This window comes from Lagopus leucura, unplaced genomic scaffold (genome assembly GCF_019238085.1).
Source record: "Lagopus leucura isolate 7727_CA_CO unplaced genomic scaffold, USGS_WTPT01 Super-Scaffold_100015, whole genome shotgun sequence".
Classification (NCBI taxonomy): domain Eukaryota; kingdom Metazoa; phylum Chordata; class Aves; order Galliformes; family Phasianidae; genus Lagopus; species Lagopus leucura.
The window spans coordinates 10,747,825-10,766,412 of NW_024962269.1; the positions used below are offsets into that span (position 1 = coordinate 10,747,825).

The window sequence follows — 18,588 nt, forward strand, 5'->3', positions numbered from 1 at the left end:
TGGAGAAGTCCACTCTTTCCCCCGCAGATCCTAATTGCCATCACGTCTGGTGCTTTCAGGAAGGGTCCAACCTCACAACCACATCGTACAGCTGCTTCCTGCAAAAGTGCCTGCATTACAACGTGCACAGCTGCTTGGGCAGACATAACCCATGCTGGTCTGCCACACTGATAACACACAAGTATGGATCTCCTCAAAGCTCTACAGGATTGCAGGCAGAATCCTCTGAATGCTGGAAGACTTAATGTACCAAATCCTTACAAAGAGGCATTGCCATCTGTATGTGTACATTCCTTAGGAGGAGGGATTCCCACCTGTAAGAGTACATTCCCTCTGGATGGAAAGAAACAGCTCAACTGCCCAACATAGAATTAGCCAAAAAACAGAACGGAGTTCCATGTGAGTGCACAGAACTTTGGCAGCAACAGATAAGATTTGCATACACATCTCCCTTCTTACTCTGCCATAAACATTTGGGTGGAGGCATGAAATACAACATCAAGCTCTGGACAGATGTGGCTTTATTCCAGTTCAGGAGGTGAAAGTTCCCACCACGCTTTTCCTAACATGAAGGGCTTTCTCCCTGGCTGCATAATGATGCAGCATGCCCAGTTGCTTTGTTTGGCCACCCCATTTAAGCATGCTCCTGTTGTATACCTGGCTCTGCTGGAATTATGAGGAAGGCATGCACTAGAACTGACTGCCACTGTAAAGGAAAGCACGAGCTGACCTTCGGAATACAGAGGCATCAAATTAAATTATAACATTGCTGATAATCACCAGACCAAGGATTAAACTGATTGGGGCCCTGCCAGTGCAGATTTAGCTTTCATTAAGTTCTGCCAGCAAATCAGGCCTGCCCATACCCTTACTCTCAAAGTTATCATGCGCACAAATGCACAGAGGGAGAGCAAAAACCAAAGTACTTTACTATTTAAAATTCTAATCCTTTCAAGGTCTGGAAATACCTGGGGTCCAGCTATAGCACCGCCTATACAACATCTGCCATTAGAAGTGAAAAGCTGAAAGCAAATCATTTACATGAGGGTTTAAGAAGGATGCAGAGAAACTACAAGAGCAAGGATGTAATCAGCAGCACAGAAAAGGTCTGAAAAGAGCTTGTCGATCCCTATGAAATACAGCAAGAGGCTTATTTTTTTTTCCTTGTGTGTGTAAATTTCCTAAACAGCTGACCTAAATGAGTTCTTACCACGATCTGATAGCCTAGGACAACAGAGTAATCCTTCTAATAGGATTACAGGCTGTGCTAAAGGAGACTTCAGGCTTTTATGCTCTGCATTGTAATATGTATACGTGCACACAGATACCATGCCTAGCACCTGTAAAAATAACATTTTCCCCATTCACCCCTCTCAGTACTCAGACCTTCTCACCCCATCTCATTTCCTCCACAATTGCTATAAAGCAGTCATCAATCCGAGACTGAGAGAAGGGGGGGGAAGAAGTCCAAGAGCTGAAATCAAAACTGGACAGATAGAATTGCAAGGAATTAGCACCCAAAGAGGACCATTTCTGCAGGGCTCCAAGGGGACAGGCATTACCTGATGCCCTCCAGTGCTTCCAGCACTGTTCAGGAAGGCAGAATAAAATGACTGCCACTAAGGTTTGCAGGAGACACAAAAGCAGACACAGTGATTCAGCAGGAGGTCCCACAGAGCTTTGCAGACCTCCTGGTATGCCGGGCCTGTGCAAATCAAACACTTTAAGGCAAACACACAGGTGCGCACCAAGGAACAAACAAATTAGGACAGAGCTACCTTCCAGCTGTGGGAGCGTCTGTGCAACGAAAAAGCAAAAGCAAAGCACTCCAAACAGCATTATTTTTTTGATAGGGAAGTAACTGCATGAGCTCTCAGAGAATTATGTAGTCAGTAGAGTCTATCAAGGAGTCAGCCTTCAGTTAAATGCAAAGGGATGGGGAGCTGGCTTGCAACTTCAGACCGCACTGGTCAGACCGACGCCAGCACACCAACAGCAGCTTTCACAAATGCATTTTGCAAAGATTTAAAGGAGTGGAAAAGTTGGAGATGATGATGGAGAGAATTATAAAGCCACCCGAGGAAGTGGGGAAGATGTCTTGCTGTGAGGGACTAAAAGGAGCATCAAAAAAAGATAGTTGTGAGGAACAGTAATTTAGCAACCTCCAACAGCAGAGATCTCAAATACCAGACAGGTTTCTGCTTGCACACAGGAAAGCAGAGCAAGAACCAACAGCAGCTGGAAGATAAAAGCAGAGAACCCAAGTGGGAAAGCAAGCACTTTGTTTGCAACTATGAGGACAAAGAAGAAAGGACAGGTTCTCTTATGCCTTGAAATCAAAGACTGCAAAACAGCTGGTGGTACCCCTGGAAGGTGTCATTGAGCCAAACATACTCCTTTGCTCAATGCAGGAGAAAGCAAACAATGCTCAATGCCCTGCAATACGTCAGAGAGCACCATACATCAGGCACTGCTCTGCAGACAGGTCTCTGCTGCAGGGTCACCTGGTCTGTGCCACATGGACTTCACCTACCTGGAACCACAAAGACATCTCACAGCTCAGCAGAGAAGTTGCTTCCCAAAGGAACAGGAGAAGCTTTTGAAAGATTTAGGGATGGTTTGTTACTCGTCCCGGAAAGAAGCTGCTGGAAACCTGGGTCAGCAGCTCTCCTGTGCTTGTGATTGAGGAGGTGACATCATGTAAATGACTGTGGTTGAAAGTTAATTTACTTTACATCCCTTATAAACATGAACTATCTGGCCAAAGCATAATGCCTACAGAGTGAATGGGAACTGCTGAAGTATTTATAAAAATGAGGGATAACTTTGGACTAGCTGAAAGAGGGGATTCACGCTTCTCTCCTCCCTTTTTTTCCTTGAGGTTTCTGAGAAGGAAGCTGGGAGAAAAATACAAAAATGTAAAAGGCACACAAGCTCCAAAAATCACCCTGCACAGCCCCATATGCACACCTACAGCATGCAACTAATACACAACCTAGCACTCCTCTCCCACAGAGCTGCACGCATCCCTCAGTGGTAGGACTACATGGTCAGAATTAATCTCAAAGGGGAAGACAAGGAGCAGGCATGGGATCCCCTTCCAGATGCTACAAAAAAGCCATTAAACATTCACATGGCTGAAAGCACTGAATGAAAAAAATACTCATGAAAGCAGGAGAGTTCCCATGTATTCTTGGTGCAGGATTAAACCCATATTTTCTCCAGCTGGTCCCACCTATTGTGCTTCCCTTGCAACAAGAGAAAAAACACAGAAAGGCTTAAGGTTGGAAGGGACCTTAAAGATCATCGAATCTCCAGACCTAAAGTCTGTGTCCAGAACAACCAGGCAAGCAAGCACGCATCCCCACCTGGGGAACAACCCCATCTTATCCTCACTAGCAATAAGGAGGAAACGGCACAACAAAATCCTCACCTCACTTCGTTGCGGGCCATTTGAGCAACAGGGAAGCAGCCTCTCACCCACATGATCAACATTAATTCATAGAACAGCATGGGTTGGAAGGGACTTCAAAGCTCATTGTGCAGCACAAGAAAGCAATGACAGTACCTTCTACCAGGATACAAATGCTACAGAGCAATAAAAGGTAACAAAGAACAAAATTTAGCTCACCCCTTCCAATGACCGGTGATGCCTCAAGAGGAGTGCAATCAATCTCTGTCCAGCTGCTAGCCTTTAAATGAGGGTGAGGAGGCGTGGACCCTGGGCCCACCCCTTCCAGTCAGTTGGGTACACTGCTTGCACCTGAGCTCCCTGGGTTAGCCACACTGGTGCTCAACCACTGGTTCAGGCCATGATTTCACTGCAATCATCTAGGTCTGATCCTCCTGCTGTGGACAGTGTTGCCAACCAATAGATCAGGCACCAGATGAATTCACTAAAACTCATCCCAATCCCATATCTGCCCCTGTTTCTCAATCCCCACTTTCTCCATTCCCAGCCCAGCATCGCTTCCCACGAGACCAAGAACACAGGGCTCCTCCTGGCAGCTCCCATCAGCAGCAAGTCAATTGTGGGAAGGGTTCTTAGTGAAACAGGTCTCTCTGCATTGTCTGGGACTCAACCACAGCTCCCAGGCACACAAAAACCACTGGCTGAGAGAATGACAGAGCTGGGTGAAAAGCAGTGTGATGGGTCATGCGTCCGGCAGCACCGGTACTTCAATAGCAACGTGGGGAATTTTGAAAGGCATTTGTTTATCGAGGCCATGTGCCACCGTTTGATTGTCTGAAAAACCCAGGAGGGCACCTAAACACAGTATCTCCAAGAGAGTGACAGTCAGGGCAGTCATCACTTGGTATTAAACAGACACCTTCAATACAATGGGAAAAGACTACAAAAGAGGCATTAAAACAGCAGTTACATCTTCCTCTTAACCCTGATGCCTGTTTCAACTTCTCAGCCTGTCATTAGGGGCTGCCCCAGGGGACAGCACAGTGGATGAGCAGCACGAAGAGGCACAGGCAGAGAGCAATGCTGGTCCCCCAGCCCAGTGCAAAGCAGGGCAATGGCATGCAGCTACCAGCGCTCACTACCAACACTGGGCAGACCGCCCTTTTCCCTCTGAAAGCAATGATAAAGCAAAGGTAAGGCTGTTTTTTCTCCATGCAAGAGGAATGCCATTGCTGGAAGTCTGCTCTCACATTTTTTGTTCAGGCCTGCACACTGGGAAAGACATCACAATGGCTTCATCTTCTGTGGGCTTGCTTCCAAGAACAGCTATTAAAACTGGTAGTAACTTTGCAAATCCTATCCTGTCTGTTCCCAAACTTGGTACTGTTCTTTAAGAGAAACCAAAGGCAGAAAAAATGGTTTTACAGTATGCAAGTCTGAGCTTTTTCTCCCCTCTTTTACCACTTGGGCAAAGAGGCAAACAGTAAAAAACTCGGAGCCTTCAAGATAAAACCTGCATTCCTCATGCAGAGGACTCACGGTTGGTTTAAAGCAATGAACAATTCCTCGTGTTCAAAAACTGCACTGTCAAACCTCCTCACAGAGCCATTCTGACAAGCTCAAACCATAAGCCCTGTAATGTTTGCTGACCATTAGCATTCTCAGATGATTCCTTCCTCTATTTGATTGTCACCAAATGCAAATATCAGTTTCTTCCAGATATTCTCATGCCCTGTAATGAAAGTAAGGAAGCCAGAAAATAATCTGAATACCCACGAACAGGCACTAAGTCCATCTATAGCTATATTGCCCGAGTTTATCATCCTCTTTGACAACTCCACACAGGTAAACAAAACGTATTTTTACTGTTTTACACAACCAACATTGCATGCAGCAAGACAGAGCTTGAGGGCATCTCCTCCTTCAATTTCCAGGGATTGCAGCTGCTTGCTGCTTTCCAACACCTGGGTTGGTCCAAGCCCAACAGGGAGTTACAGGACAGGGATGTACTCTGCATCCTTTCCCACCCTGTGCTTCACAGTGAGGTTTGGCTGACAGTGTCAGACAACAGCATAGATCAGCAGGGCTTTACGTGCCTGTGAAAGCTACATCAGTAAACGTACAGCCGAGACACGGGAGTGCAGGGACATAAATATATATGATTAGATTCCCATTGGCTTCAAAGTTAGCTCACAGACTGCCTCTAGGCTGCAGCTTCCCAGCTAATTTAAAGCAACACTTTCAAGCCTTCCATATATTAAAAAAGGGAGGTGCCCGCATCCCATCTCTCATCCTCTTCACGTGGCTCATTTTTAGCGAGGCTCTCTCTCACAAGAGCCATCCAAGGACACCTCCTCTAGCTGTGTGGGGGGACCTGCATGTCTGCAATGCACCAACGCCTGAAAAGTGAGGGAATTGTGCAGAAATGAGCCTTTGTTCCCTCTCTCCTCTCCCAAGCATCAAGCGTGACCGGCTGCTGCTGCTGTCTGCAGCTCAGGTCCCACTGTGCAAACACCAGTCCCTGTGCTGGCTGGAGACACTGCCTAGATGCTGCAGAAACAAATGAGAATTTCACCTGGATGAGAAGTGCATAAATAAAACCGATAAAAAGTTTTAGGACTCGTGAAATGTGCATAATGCATTTTATCGGAGATAGCTGCTCCCATGCTTAGTGGCTGCCAGGGAAAGAAAAATAAAAGGTCTCTTATAAAATTATTACCTTGTCGTTTAAGTCAACAGCAGTGATACCATGATAGAAGCAAGCAGTTATGTCACATTGTTTTATCACTATAATTACATCAAGAACACAGTAACTGTCTGTGAGAGATAAGATGAGGAAAGCAGCCCTTCTGAAGTCTCCTATTCACAGCATTGGGATTTGTAGACTGGTTTGGGCTTTGGACATTACATTCAATTACTGTCCTTGAGCTCTGAAGAGCCTTGTCACCAGAGAAATACAACCACAGGGCTCCACTGACTCCAGCTCTCCTGATTCCGTCCGGGTTTGTGAGTGATATCAGAGTTGGTCCATTGGGTCACAGAGGACAAAGGTGAGGGAAATCGGCCTCTAACAGGTGGCAGCCATAAAGCAGGCTCCCCAGGGCAGTGGTGGCGGCACTGAGCTGCCAGAGCTCAAGAAGCATCTGTACAGCATTCTCAGACAGAGGGTCTGGTTTTTGTGTGGTCCTTTGTGGAGCCAGGAGTTGAACACAATGATCCTTATGGGTCCATTACAACTACAGATATTTTCTGATTCTACGACCACATTCAAAAATAGTGGCAGTACTGAGCCCAGTTCACCCACGCCAACCAAAAATGACTGGCAGTCCCATCACTCTCACACATGCCCAAACCTCTTATACCACACCACATAGATGCCAAGTGGCACAACCCCTGCTGACCTCATGCATATGCATTTCCCAAAGAACCTAACATCCAAATGCTCCTGCAAGCAGGATTTGCCCTAACACCCTGTGGGGTTGTCACCATTTGCTGTTCTCTCCATCCTCCCCCTCTGCTCCAGCAACACGTTGCAGTGACGTCCCTCCCTAGCAAACTCTCCGCTCCTATATCATGCTGACAATTCATCTGTTTTTATCCCTGTTTCCCATGAATCCCTCTATTTACTGTAAATTGTTCTGAGACACTAAGGCAAAAACGTGTGGAACAAAAGGACCTGGAAAGCTGCAATTGCTACAGCTTTTAGTTGTCAACTGAGACTGTGAAAGCAAATAGTAAAAATGAGCTTCGCAGAGTGAGTAGATTTTACTTTTTTAGTTTTTTAATAGTAAAAGAGAAGAAATGTCACTGATGATTGTTAAGGGCAAAAAAAAAAAAAAAAAAAAAATAAAATAGAGGAAAGCTGCTGAACTGGACCCCAAACTGCTTTCTCCCCTTACTCAGAAATGTATTGATTCATATAGCTGGACAAACAGAATTCAGGCAGCAAGTATATATGAGGCTTTTCTTCTGCATCCTGATTGGAAAGTGTGTTTTAATTAATATTTGTTATCTCTTTATTTACAGATAGGGGGGGAAGTAATAATATTACCCCTCAGTAGGAGCACCAGCAGAAGGGACAGCCAGAAGATGGCATCAGCATGGTGGGCACGTGCCTAGCTGACATCGAATCCATCTCCTGCAGGAGATGCTGTCCACTTGGCAGCAGTGCATCAGTGCTATTCTGGGCTGCAGAGCAGTCCCAAGGGAACCTCAGTGCTGCGGAAGACAGACCTGGGGACCATCTCCTTTGCCAGACAGACTTAATGCAGAGCGAGATGACGCTAAGGAAAACAAACCTGTTTACTGTTTACCACACTTCTCACAAAGGATTGAAATAGAACGTCCTCATGTCTGAAGTTAACAGCAGCAGTGCTGTTAAGGATGATCTGTCAGGCCACAGAGCTTTATCACAGTAATTACATCAGGAACAAGTTTACTGTTTGAAAAAAGAAAGATTACAAGAAGCAATCCACCAAAACAGCAGCAGTGTCACAGCAGAGAGATATGTAGAAGAGAGAAATGCATTACATAAAAGAGAAGCTGAGAATGAATTCAATATGGCAAGAGCTATATTTCAATGGTCTGCATTTGGAGCACCGGCATGCTCGCAAGCACAAGATTTCTGTTTGCATTCATGTGTGCACCTCTGTTAATTATAAAAGTTCACCTCCAGAGGGCTTCCAGAAAATTACAGAAGAACCCAGAAATTTTCCCAGATTCCTAAAAGAATTACACAGATCCCTTCTCACACCCCTCCTTTAGCCTAACCAAAATCCCAACAGCTACCCAGGATGAAACTGTTACACATCAAGAAAGGATCGTGCTTGCATACCTCACTGACATCTCAGATTAACAGCACAGCCATCAGACTGAACACTTGACCTGCCAGTGGCTCAGGGAAGGGACCTCACTGGTTTTAAAGCCCTGTGCAGGCACACGGGGGATGCAGAACAGGGATCTTGTACTGAGCCCATTCCCAGCTTGACAGGAACACACACCAGAGAAGCAACATGTTTTCTTGCCTGCAGAATGAGGGTTGTGCATCTGTGAAACAACGTTTTCTTTGCTCTCTTGGACTAAGGAAATTCTTGAAGGTAAGCATCATGCAGCCTGAGATATCAGGAAGGGCAGCAGGAAACCCAGTGGCAGGCTCCAACTAGCAGCCATCAGTTAAGGCCATTACTTTTTGCCCTGGAGTTAACTGTGGCTCTTGCTCATCACAGTGGCCTCTGCTGCTCACCCTGTGCAACCTGCAGGCACACGTGTAGAAAACAGAGAGCAGAGAAAACCATGTGGGCTATGCTGATCAAGGATGTGGAGAACAGGAAAAGAAGGACAGAAGGAATTTTCAAGCTGACGCAGCTTGTTGCGTCTTACGAGGTCACCAAGCACAGCTGAGTAAGACCAGAGGACGTCAGTTCAATTCCCTCATTCATATGGCTTGGGAATTTCTGACATCTGTTCACAGGGTACAACCTGCTGCTGTACCCTCACCTTTCTTGGAGAAGCACAGCTCTGAGTTGGGAGCAGAACATTATGCTACAATGATGATGCAGGAGACAGAGCAGAGAGTCTTCAAGCCAACTCAGGTTGCTACTGCTGAAAAGCCAAAGCAGGCTGCTGTTAGCTTTCCTCAGACCTGAGGAAAACTCCCCAACCATGGGACACATCCTGATATGAGCCACTCTGAGCACCCAGGGAGAGCTCAAGGTGCACAGATGAAGACATTCACCTTTGCTAGAGGAAGACACAGAAAGGAGTTGAAATGCAAGGAGAAATATAATCAAATTGAAAACAGAGCCAGGGCCACGGGTCCCCAAGAAAAGCACCCCATGACTAATTCATCTCATTTATAAACTTCTACTTGCTGTTCCAAGCAAGAGAAAACACTTCAAAAGTTCTATAATTTGTGGAAATACCTTTTAAGTGCTCAGTGAGGTTGTTAAAAAAAACAGGTGGATTAGGAAGAGAATTATTACAGTGCGGGGAATGTTGTAAGAACAATGTGCAAAGGATAAACACTCATGTTAAATCTGCTGCTTTAAAATAGGAGAAAAACAGTTTATGCACATGTGTGTGTTTGCAGAGGACAGGAGGTGTAAGAATGTTGCTTGATTGAACCAACACCATCCCAACAGCACCAGGTCAGGACCCAGACAGGCTGACAATGCGCTGCTATGCTGAGAAAAACAGCAGCTCTCTGTATCCAAGGCTTTCAAGCTGCTACTTTGACTTGGGCTTTAATCTCCAAAATCAATTGAAAACAAAGCAAATAAACCCAAGAGATCCTCTCCCCTGGGCTTCTTTCAGCCTCATAGGCAGGAGAAAGATGATCCTTCATGATATCATATTGAAAGCACGTACTGGAGATGACTGTCACTCAGTCATTAAGCACAGTTTTGCAAATTCACCTGTCGTTCCACCAACCAAGATGATTTCTGCATGCTTGATGCATGAGTACCATGCTGGAGCTTTTTGCATCCCATATGAAAAGCCATTATAGATAAAACAGCCAGATCCCTGATAAGGCCTCAAAAGGGCTGGGAGTGTATTGCCTTCAAAAACATTGCCATACACTTCCTGAGATAAGTTGCACTCAAACCTGACTCACACCCAAGCTCACTTTCACACTCCAGAGCTTCGCTTCTCGTTGCTGTGACTGCACACGTCATCTTGTCTGCAAAGCAAGGATGTATGAACAGGTAGAAACCAGCTCTTCCAGTAAAAAGCCACTTTAGTCACAAACCAAGAGATGCTAGATGGAAGACAAGTTGTCAGACACTGAGCTGAGTCACAGTGGCAATTAGCGCTCATGTCTGCGCCTGTTGGCACTGGCAGGTGTCACCTCCTGGGCAGTTTGAAGACAGCACTGCAGATAGGGCTGAGTCATCCCACCATCACACAGAGACCTGCCCGCTGACATTGCTTGTGTGGATGCGTCTGATCGCACTGAGTCACCACGCACAAAGCTCCTGGCCTCGACTCCTGTCGGCTCACCTCTCACCTGACGTGCTACTGCCCTCCACCAGCAGATGCCAAGGGCTAATCCACGAAGGGAGGTGATGGGTTGATGGTTAGACTAGATGATCTTAGTGGCCTTTTCCAACCTCAATGATAAGAATGATGGAAAGACTTGTGTTTCGTTGCTCTGTTTTATAAGAAGAGATCATTCTTTAACAGCGCTTGAAATATCTGCTGCTAGGACTTCACAAACACTCCCACAGTAACACAGCTCCCATGCTCTGTAACACACTTCTGAGCGCTCCCTTCAACTAAAGCTGCAGAGACACCAGCTTGTTAATTATACTGAGATAAAGAGGAAATATGGCAATTAAGCTCCCATTTTTTACATGTGTCCCTGGTAGGCTTTTGATAACGCTGTCTGCTGCCTCAAGGCAACATTCTCTCACATGAGGTTTCCTGGAAACCCGCTGCTATGACTAAGGCTTCCATCACTGCTGTGCGTTCATGGGCTCACACCAGGAGGTAAGGATGCTCAGGCTGTGGTGGCCATTGTAACCCAACTTTCAGAGCCTCTTAGGTCGAGTTCCTCTAGGTGCCGAAAGCCCAATAAAGCAGTATTTAATGACTGCCATCAGGATCTGGGGAATTTTTTGCTATTTCATCCAAAAGGGATGAATCTCAGTGACCTGTATCTGTGTGTTGGCTCTGGTGGTTACTCAGGTTTGATCACTGGAAAAGGAGAAGTGATGGAAAAAGGAAAAGCTGGGAATTTTAGTCTGCTTACATGCCCAACAAGACTCCCTGTGCACAAGCAAATACAAAGGTAAGTGTATAGCACATGCTGAGTCACTTCTTGGTGGTTCATTTCTCCTATTTAAGTGAAGGAAGAGGACTTCAGGGTGACTCAAGTACAATAATTAAGTATTGTTTTACTTCTGCAAGCCAAGAGCCATTGAAACAGAGGAAAACACGGCAGCAGCAAAAGCAAAATACACAGTAAGGAGCATTTTTCTACCATTTTTCTTCTTCAGGTTCAACAGTCACTGTAGCATCGAAAATTTTGTTCTAGAGATTAATAACCCTTGTGAAGCAGCTGGCACATGCCACTGGTAGTGACAAGACATAGCAAAAAACCCCTTCATATTTCTCATCCCTACCACGTGCTTCCCAGGCTTCTCCAGCAGAAACAGAGCAATAGAAGATAAATTCTGAGCCATTTATCTGAATGGAGGGAAAGCATGCCTTAATTAAAAGAACTTGGAAACTTTAACCACCATGATCAGGAGTGGATTTATTATTTTCTGAAGATCAGGAGAAGGAGGATAGAGGAAGTTGAAGTAGAGATAAAAGCCTTACATGTTGCTCAAAGTGGCCGTCGAGGTCCCCATAGTCACCATAAAAGGAGAGGGCAATCCACCACCTCAGAATACAGAGCAACACTCATTTTTAACTGTCCATAGATATTCAGTGCTTTGAGGCTTTGTACTGCTCAGTATTTAAGTGGCATTATAAAAGGGAAATTAAGACATGAAGGAGAGGCGAAGATGTACCCTTGTGGGCTAAATACAGCATACCTTGGGGAGAGCAGGAAGATAAAGATCATCGCATCCATTCAACCTCATGTAAGCATTTGCTCTATCAAGGAGAACCAATTGGCAATGGAAAAAAAATAACAGGTCTTCCTGTGAGGATGTCTGTAAATGGTAGTTTGTTACAAATGGGATTTGCTGGGTGAATTTCAGCTGTTGCAGTCTGACAGGCACATGCCCATCTATCACCTTTGTTAGTGCTACCCAGGCTGCTCATCTACCAGGTCTGGTCTGTGTGCTTGCTCTAATGCAACACTTGAAAGCCCCCTGCTGCAAACAGAGCCCTGGTGTACATAGCACTGTATAACATGAACCAAGAAACACTCCTTGTTCCACCAGCAGCAGCTAAACAGGCAGGATGGACAAGAGCAGGAAGAAAAGCAGCACCATCTCCACTTATTGCAAAGAAGCCGAGCCACAGAGCAGCGTGTACTTAGAGCTGATCTGCTGTGCCAGTGATATAATCAACGCACCTTTCTTGTTTACCTGGACATGCCAGGAGGTCCCGGCGCCTCTGTGATTCCCAGCATTGAGTGAGCGGGCTCCCAACACAGTATTTGTTCAGATTTGACAACAAGAAAACCCAGACCCTGCACTCCCACACATGCCACACCACTGGCAAGGAAGGCCAGCTGAATGTAAACTGAAATGCACAATGATATTTAAAATTATATATATAGTCAAGCTCTTGAATCAAAGCTGAAACTAATCCTTAAATTGCTCTCCAGTTCTGTTTGTCTCAAAGCTCTCTTTAGAAAAGAATGTTTGTACCCTTTCCTGATGAACAAGAACACTGGGAACTCCTATGACATGCTGAGATTTTCCAGCAGTTCCAAATACCAACTGCCTGCCGTGGGACCAATAGGCGCCAGGCTGAGCATCCCTTAAGGGAGCATCACTCAGTGGGACAGGCTCCATTAGTGAGGTCTCTGTCAGTTTGCTGCATAGCAGGCCATGCACACCTGCCCTGACATGCACGCAGCAAGGCCTGCATCTTGGCTAAAGAGTGGGATGTTCCTGCTGAGACATACCCTGAGACAAACAAGCTTAATGGCAGCTCTGAATTCAGCAGATGAGAAGATCCTGCTCATTGTACTGCCTGCCTGGGGAAGAAGACTTGCCTCAGCAAAGGACGTAGCATTTGCAGGCTACCTTTCCACAAATCCATCTTGAGCTGATTTATAGCATGGTGCAAACAGGTCATGACTTGAAATGTGGCCAAAGCGATCAGACTCAAAAGAGATGAAAAGCACACACTCCAGAGCAGGCATTGCCTTTATTCTTGCTGCATCTGCCCACAAATTCCCACTCTGTTATATTTGCACCAAGCAGTTTTTCAGCACGGCCCAGTCACCTCATCTTATGCTTCCCACAAGCTTCCTCTCCCTTCTCACACACTTTGGCCAAGGGAAAGCAGATGCATCCCCCTAGATCTCAGAAATGCACTTAACCCTAAGAAAAGAAAAGGGATTGTTTGATATGGGTCAGCCCAGGATATCAGAACCAGCCTTCCTGCTCTACTTATTCCCTCCTGCACAATCTCCAACTGGGTCAGCAACTTCATGTAATTAGGAACACCCAGGAGAGCTGATGGGTCTAATAACATCTCACCTTTGTTGCTATCATTCAGGGAGCCAGAGGCTCTCAAACCCAGCTCTCCCTCAACACCTCCCTCATTCCCTCCACCATCCTCTTATGCAGAAGTTTCATTGACAGCTTTGCACAGCCAGATACTCTACAAACCTAATGCGAGCGGACAAACCACGTCTCTATCTGAATGATTGGCTGATAATCACAGATGTGGTCTTTGCCAAGGTTTTTTTTTTTTCCCCCTCAAACACTGAACCCAGTTCAGCTTCTTCCCACCAGCATCCCACTGCCAAAGCACACAAATCACATCAGTTTGAGCAACAGGTCAAAAGAAGAAATCAAAACACAGCTCCTATTGTCTGCTTTCAAAGGGGTGCTAAATATTGTAAAGAAATGAAAACAATTTGGTTTGGATGATTGATTATAGGAAAATTGCTTATAACTCCAAAGCGTGGCATTTCCAATCACATCTCTGTTTCATTTGTCAGCACCGAATTCAGTTCCTCTGCTGGCATAGAGCCTGAACTGTCCTGTTAGCTGCATTTGGCACACAGCATCCCATTGCAGCAGCTTCTTGTCCCACCCCAACCCCTCACGTTGCACCACCAGGGCTGCCAAACCTGAGGCAGCTCTCCCAGCTGCTCACATTAACCCCAAACCACGCTCTCTGCAGTCAGCAACAGTTTGCAACCTTGGAACAGTCAAGATGATTTGCAGCACCTGAGGATTTGCAGACCCCTTTTGGAAGGTCTTCCCAAAGATGGAGTTACATCTATTGCAATTATGCCATTTTAAACAGAGCTGTGACCTTCACGTCTTAAAAGGGACATCAGTAACTGCTGCACAGCAGAAAAAGCACCGGGATGAAAGAGGCACACGTGTGTCAATAAACAGCAGAAAACAGCCCCGCTGGGGCAAAAACGCTTCTGTTCCCCCCAGCTCCTAAAATAAGAAAACAAAAGGGATCTCCTCGCCCGGGACTCCACTACGACAGGCAGTAGCTCTATATAATCCTTTGAATTAATTTTGCGAGCTCTGTTTTAAAAACAAGTTCTGATTTTTGCCCGCAGCATTCCCATTATAAAAGGCTGTTTTAGAACATTGCTGTTCTGACAGTTCAAAACTTTCTTTCAATTTCCTGCCTAATATATGCTTGGCCAGTTTTATACTCATGTTGCTACACCAGCGCTGTTCTTTAGTTTAAAGAATTCCCTTCCCTCCTGATGTTTGCTCCATAATGATACATTAACGGAGCTGTCACATAAGGCACGTTTAACCTAGTTTTATCATTAAACGATTATGACTTTTTCTAATTATAGACAGATTTTTAACTCCTCAAGGAAGAGTCTGTGTCTTTATATTGTACTTAATTATAGAAATGTATGGCAGAAAGGCATCCCATGGGATCATCAGAGACAGGATCAAATATACTTAAGTATTTGTCCCGATTGTTGTTTGTCTAACCTGCTCTAAGATCCACTGAGAAGGGGGATGCTGCATCATCTTACTAGGAAAAAATCCTTCTCCAAAAGAGCAATGATGCAGTGGCACAGGCTGCCCAGGGAGGTGGTGGATTCACCCACCCTGGAGGTGCTCAAGAGCCATAGAGATGTGGCACTGAGGGACATGGGCACCACTGCTGGTAGGTGGACTGTTAAAGTAGATGACCTTAGATGCCTTTTCCAGCCTTAATGAATCTGTGATCCTCCCCATGCAGCCTGCTTCAGTGTTTTACCCCTCTAGGAATTAGATGGGCTTTCCTAATAAACACCTTAAATCATCTCCACTATAAATTCAAGCAATTTCTTTTTTCCACTCCAGTGACTATGGAAAACACCTCATCTCCAGCCTTTTTATAAGTACTATTTATGTGTAAAAAGACTTACTGCATCCCATTTCCACATTTTTTTCCTCCTAAAATAAACAAATGCACTGTCTTCAAGCATTGTTCACAGTATTTGTTTGCCTAACCTCTCATCATTCACCTTCCCTCCCCACCCCTCACTGGACTATCCCTCCCAGTTTTTGAATGGGTGTAGACAAAGTTTCTCATCAGTTCCAGACACCCACACTTGGCTGAAGCTCTGCCAGCCCCAAGCAGATTGCAATAATTGCCTCTCATATCTGGCAAAGAGCACTCTCATTAATACAGTGTTGGGTACAACGAGTTGTTTTGCAGCAGCAGTGCAGGGTTGATTCATATTCTGCTTGTGAAGCAGCACAAACCCCAGGACCTCACCTGCCGTACTGCTGCCTTATCACGTACTCCCTGTTTTGTTTGTCTTCTGTTTTGCCTGTCTAAAAGGAGCACTTTGCACTTGTCTTAATTTCATCTTTCTTGCTTTCAGGCAAGATCCCTCATTTGTAAAGGCTGCTGTAAATGCTGAGCCTTTTTAGCAAGGTCCCCTATTTACCTGCAGCTATGACAGGAGTGCCTGAGAGCTCCATAGAACAAGGGTACAATGCACCCACTGTCAAAGCACGCTGCTCTCCAGCACAGCTCAATCAAGAAAGGAATGAAATTTCACACCTAGATACATTGATCTTTAATTAATATTCAGGTTATGTTCTCATAGTCCTGATTTTTACAGATAAGCTCCCCTGAAAGGACTCACCTTTCTCCTGAGTAATCTCCTACTACAGGATCTTCCAATGACCTACCCCAAGCTGTTCAACCATGTTGTCCAGCAACAAAACCCTTCCCCATCCGCTACGCGATCACAGAATGGCTTAGATTGAAGAGACCTTAAAGGCCATGGAGCTCCAACCCCTGCTATGGGCTGGTTGCCCTCCACCAGGTCAGGCTGCTCAGGGCCCCATCCAACCTGGCCTTGAGCACCTCCAGGGATGAGGTATCCAGTTTTTCTGGGCAGCCTGGGCTTTCTTCCCTACTTGCCCCTACCAGCGCCCTAAATCAGCCACAACTTTCTGCAAAACAACCACATCTTGCTACCCAAAGCTCTAACACAATCTCTGACATCGCTTTCTTTTAAAGACAGTTTAAACACCAAGTCAAAAAAACAAACTTACCTTGTGTTCACCGAGTCCTTGCAACATAAGGGCTTCTCCTCCTCTGTCATCCAGAAGCTTTCAACATCTCTGTGGACCACAGAAAAAGAAAACAACCTCAAGTGCCCTTCTTCCTACCTGCAGAAAGGTTGGCCTGGGCACTGAAAAGCTCTCAGGAGTCTCCCAGCCCACTCCAGCTGCAAGCACTCAGCAATCAGTTCTCTTTGCTCACCACCCCCTCTGAAAATGCTTCAGAAAATGAGGACAGTCCAGGAGAAAGCTCTGGACCCAGCAGCCTCTGCCTTTTAAGAGAACAAATCCTCTGCATGGTCCCAGTGGTCAAGGAACAAGAAAAAAAAAACGCTTCCATCACCCTCTTTTGTTTGACATAATTCTAGTTCTCCCCTCCTCAGCATTTCACAGCTCATTTCTGGCAGAAAAGGCAGGGGCACTTAAAGCTGGTGGGCTGCAAAGTGCAAATCCTGCACTGGAGACATGAGGTTGGGTAACTGCACCCCTACACCTCTTGGAGAGACCTTTACAACACAGTGAATGCCACAGTCCTTCCCTAAGACGCTATCAGCTCATTATGAGCAGAAAAATAAAAAAAAGTCCTAGGGCAGCTTGGTGCTGGAGCTCCCATGCCTCTAACAAGGGAGAGCAAGCAGTGTGTCAGCAGAAGCACTGGGCTAAATGGAGCAGCCTGCAGTCAGGCAGCACTGTTGCTCCTTGTAGAGCAATCTTGCAGGATCTGGCTGGGAAGCTGCTCCAAAGCACTGCTGTGGACGGAAAGCTGATTCTCTGCCCAGGTCACTCACCCATTGCTACATTCCAAATGGCATTTTCTTGTGGTTGTTTAGTATGGAGCCAGCCTTCCTCCCTTCCCCCCATGCTGCATGCACCTGTCTGCTCCCCAATCATTCTCAGGTGGGGCACGATCTTTTCTGCTTGCCAGAGATGCAAAGCCAATGTAAATTACTTTCCCTTTTGCAATGAGGGAAAGTCTTACTAACAACCTATCAGATGTAGACAGCTGCTAAGGTGCTTTATAAGAAAAATTAAATCAGGCTTAATCTCAACAGATAGATTCTTGTCCCTCCTGAGGGCCCTGCATGGGGCTCTGGCCTTTTTCTCAGTAGTGGAGATCAGCAATATTTTTGTGTTGTTCTCCCCCACCCTCAGCTGAACTCTGTTGCTTCAAAACAAGCATGTGGAGGAGACTAATACAGCATAAAGCAGCCTGCTATCACTGAATACTAGGCCATGAGAAGATTGGTTCCCAGGCTTTTAGCCAAAGACATCTCACAATAAGCTCACAGAGGAATTATTTGATTTCATCCTTGAAATCCAACTGCCTCCAATGTTGTGAGCTGGTGGGGCAGTGGAGTTCAGCAAAATCCCCCAAAGCAGTTTGGGTGCCAACAGATAGTACCCCTCCCAGATCAAAGGAACAAAGAAAGCATTTTGCTCAGTGGAGCAAGGTTATCTGCTTTGCAATCCAGGGTCCCTCATTGGCTTTTGATGTTCCCCCTTCATGTCATGGACTCAGCTTCCAAGTGGAAGCAGGGACCATGGAACTGCTGTGGCAGTGGTAAATTAAAACCACTGTTCCTATGGAATGCTCATTTTCTCTGTTGACTTTCCCAGCACTGCATATCACCAGATTTGCTTCTATTTTGAGGTCTGATGAGCTCCCAAGCCAACGTTATAATGTGGCCATTCAAATCCATGAGGAATTCAGCAAACTCAGGCTCCAGAAGCTTCATGCATTTATCTTTCTCCATAGGGGTAGAAAAGACTTACTGCACACAGATAAAATTAATAGCTGCTCAGATCCCTTCTCACCTCCAGAACTTCTGCAGACTGCGTGCTAGCAGAAACTATCTGTGTTGTGCATTTGATTTAATATGGTGACAAAGCAGTTCATTCTCTGAGTCTGGAGTCCCCCCTGGGTATTCTTTGCTTTGCAAGGCTTCACCTATTTTGCATTAGCTTTAACCTAATTCTCATTGAGGTCATGCT

The 18,588-nt window shown here is 45.7% G+C and overlaps 1 protein-coding gene across 1 annotated transcript in view; it reads right to left on the bottom strand.

Annotated features, from left to right (window-relative positions):
• The window catches only part of AGBL1 (AGBL carboxypeptidase 1), a 489,727-nt gene that overhangs the window by 33,563 nt on the left and 437,576 nt on the right, over nucleotides 1-18,588 (bottom strand). The window contains exon 32 of the transcript XR_006179785.1: nucleotides 16,588-16,656. The gene's annotated coding sequence lies outside the window, so the exon portion shown is untranslated. The remainder of the gene's footprint in view (nucleotides 1-16,587; nucleotides 16,657-18,588) is intronic.